The sequence below is a fragment of the Pinus tabuliformis genome, chromosome 4_1, assembly GCF_031772625.1.
Source record: "Pinus tabuliformis cultivar Carrire ecotype Pingquan chromosome 4_1, CPIR1, whole genome shotgun sequence".
Classification (NCBI taxonomy): domain Eukaryota; kingdom Viridiplantae; phylum Streptophyta; class Pinopsida; order Pinales; family Pinaceae; genus Pinus; species Pinus tabuliformis.
In genome coordinates this window covers 583,226,515-583,230,234 of record NC_142303.1, presented here as the reverse complement: position 1 = coordinate 583,230,234, position 3,720 = coordinate 583,226,515, and positions in this window count along the sequence as shown.

Here is a 3,720-nt window from a genome sequence, read left to right as displayed (position 1 = left end):
ACTGATGCGGCCAGAAAATATTTTGAGTCCATTAAGATGGCTATTGTGGAAGCTTCTACTTTAATAAGCCCTGATTATAGCAAGGAGTTTCACCTATTTTCATTCGCCTCTAAGGATACCATTGCAGCTGTCCTGTTGTAGCAAGATGAAGCAGGTCAAGAGCATCCAGTGGCCTTTTTCAGCAAGAATTTGAGGGATGCTGAACTGAGGTATGATATTATTGAAAAATAGGCTTATGCTCTTATCAAATCTTTGAAAGCTTTCAGAGTGTACATCTTGCATTCCAAAATAGTTGCATATGTGCCTTCTGCTACAATAAAGGATGTCTTAACGTAGCCTGATGCTGATGGAAAAAGAGCGAAATGGATTGCAAAAATGATAGAATTCAACATAGAGCTGAAGCCCACCAAGCTGGTAAGAGGTCAAGGGCTTGCTAAATTGTTGGCTGAAGAAAATTGCAGGTCTTTGGACATTGATTTCTTGTTCACTGTAGCAGAAAATGGTCAAATAGAAGAGCATGAAATAGCTGAATCACAGAGAGGACAGTCAGTGGCCGAGAACCTAGCTTCATGTAGCTGGTATGCTGCAATAATTAATTTCCTTCTAAAGCTAGAAGTTCCTTCAGAATTTTCTCAAAGTCAAGCAAGAACGTTAAAGCTCAAGGCAACGAAATATTGCATCAATGATAGCTTGCTTTATTGGAGGGATCCATCTGGAGTGCTTTTAAGATGCTTGGACAAAGAACAGTCAATAGAAGTTATGCAGCAATTCCATAACAGCATGTGTGGAGGACATCATTATTGGAAAACTACAACCCATAAGATTCTCAGAGCTGGGTACTATTGGCCCTCTTTATTTTCTGATGTATTTGCTTTTGTTAAATCTTGTGATAGGTGCCAAAGATTTGAAGGTAAGCAGCAGTTAAAATCCCTGCCCCTAAAGCCAATAATTGCAAAAGGACCTTTTCAGCAGTGGGGCTTGGATTTCATTGGTGAAATCAACCCACACTCCAGTGGCCAGCACAGGTGGATATTAGTTGCCACTGATTATTTTACAAAATGGATTGAAGCAATCCCAACAAGGAAGGCTGATCATAATGTGGTCATGAAATTCTTATCAGAAAACATTTTCAGCAGATTTGGTTGCCCACATAAGCTTATAACAGATAATGCAGCAGCCTTCAGGGAAAAAGAGTTGGTGGAAATGTGTGATTCAATGGGCATTAAACTTGTTCATTCCACCTCCTATTACCCCCAAGGGAATGGTCTAGCAGAATCCTCTAATAAAAGTTTGATCATGATAATTAAGAAGCTGTTAGAGGAAAATAAGAAGAATTGGGATGCCAAGCTCAAGTATGCGCTTTGGGCAGATAGAGTGACCATCAAGAGATCTACAGGCTGCTCTCCTTTCAAGCTAGTATATGGTACCGATGCTGTTTTTCCAATTCAACTTACCCTCCCTGTGGCAAAGTTGCTCCAAACAGCGCAGAATGAAGAAGATGATATGGCCAATAGAATCACTGATTTAACAGAATTGTATCAGATCAGAGAGCAGTTGATTGAAAAAGCTACAACACATCAGAAAAGGACCAAGGAAGTCTTTGACAAGAAGGCAAAAAGAAATAATTTGCAGGTTGGGGATTTGGTTCTAAAATGGGATGCATTTAAAGAAAAGAAAGGCAATCATGGGAAATTTGATGCTCTCTGAACAGGCCCTTTTATCATTTCATAGATTCAAGGGGACAATACCTTCATACTGAAAAGTATGGAAGAAGAACCAGTTTTTGATGGCCCAGTTAATGGGCGGTTTTTGAAAAACTATGTGATTTAAGGTCTTTGGCCTTAAAGCTGTAAATATTGTGCTTTTATCAGTTTTTAGTATAGCTATAGTAGACTCCATGCCCAATGGAACACTAGAAATTTTGGCTAATTTGTTTGTTGCTGGAAAGGCATTGATCTGCAGGTTCTTGAGACCTCACAGGGAGGATCTCATCCCCAAAAGGAGCCAGTGTTAGCTTTGCTATGCAAAAGAATCAAAAATGGATTCAAAACACTCTCAAAGGCTACAAATACACTTATAATCATGCCAAAGGACCCATTGTTGCTATTGAAATCTTCAAATTTTGACTAAAAGCCTTCCACCGATTGAAAAAGTTGCAAGAGGAAAGCCCTTAGGAGGGCGGAAATACACTATTGGGAGGCAAAAACACTTCAAAAACCATACAAAAATCAAAATCGCAGGCTTAAAGATCCGAATTCATATCAGCCGTTGGATCTGGCCGATCAACGGTCCAGATCGCGTCGACATATCGCAATCGGAGGAGGCAGGCAGTGGCAGCGATGTGGAATATCGCCGATGAGCGATCGCCGATATCGCATCGGCGTATCGCAATGGAGGACTTACAAAAGATTTGGGCTTTTATATTGCGCGATGAGCGATCGCCGATATCGCATCGGCATATCGCTATCGGCGTTTCCAAAGGGGTGGGGCTTTACATATGTTATGTTGCGATGCGACAGGTCGGACCCGACGGCTATACAACACTCCATTTCATAAAATTTCAAATCCGCGCCCAGGCCATTTTCAATGTTTTTTGTGTATTTTCAATGTATAAAAGAAATACAAAGGAAGCCTTGGTGGGTGCCGATAGCGATGAAGCCCGGACCCGATGGGTCGGACCCAATGGGATTATGAATGTTTTCTGTTAAAATTTCAAGTCCGCGCTAAAGCCATTTTCAATGGTTTTGGGCGCATTTTCTTTATATAATGAAATATAAGAAAATGTAAAGGGAGCCTGGGCAGGTGCCGATTGCGATGAGTTTCAGATCCGAAAGGGTTCTGAAGCAAAATATATATATTGTTCAAGTCCGCCAAAGCCATTTTTCATGATTTGGCAGCAGTTTTATGTGTATTTTCAAATATAAAAAGAAAAGATGATTGGCCGGTTAAGATATGCATTGCGACCCAAAAGGCGGACCCGATAGAGTAAATATTGCATAAATGGACCTTTGAGATTTAAAAGTGGCAAAGCAGGCAGGATTTCTCAGTGGCGCGGAACTGGTTAAAGCAAGCATGGAGCAGTACAGCGCAGCAGGCAGCTGCCTTCAATTCACAGTATGGCCGAGAAGGAAACAGGACACCGCTGATCAGTTCAGGGCATTCAATGGTTATGGCTTCATATGTATTTCACGCCACCTACTCAAAGGAGGACTACAGAGCACCAGAGGGGTCAAATCCATTTACAACACAGCTAGATTTGTATCAGAGGCCCATTTCTGAATGTAAATGTGGTTGGTGGCCATTTATTGGCTCCTCCACGTATGTTTAGCAGAAATATTGTGTAATGAGACACCATATATACTGATAACACAGATGTAATGAGGTTGATGAGTGTTTTGATGAATGATAGTTTGTTGTAGCCTTTAACTTCTGTAGACTGTAAATATTATGAGACCTGCAGCTTCTGGTCTTGATTTCCAACTAATACAAGCTTCTCTTGCTGTCACTTGCTCACTTTCCACTTCTCTTTCTTGTTCCAAGCTGTTCTTGCTTGCATTTATTTGATGTGCTGTAAATGTTTAACATCAGAGGGGCTGTCATCCCACCTTTGTGTTATAATTTAGTGGTTCATTGAAATTGCTTGCAGATTGCTGTTGTTTTAATATCAGGGAGTTGTCATCCTGTCTGTATATTGAACAATAGTTTTACAGATCTTCTAAC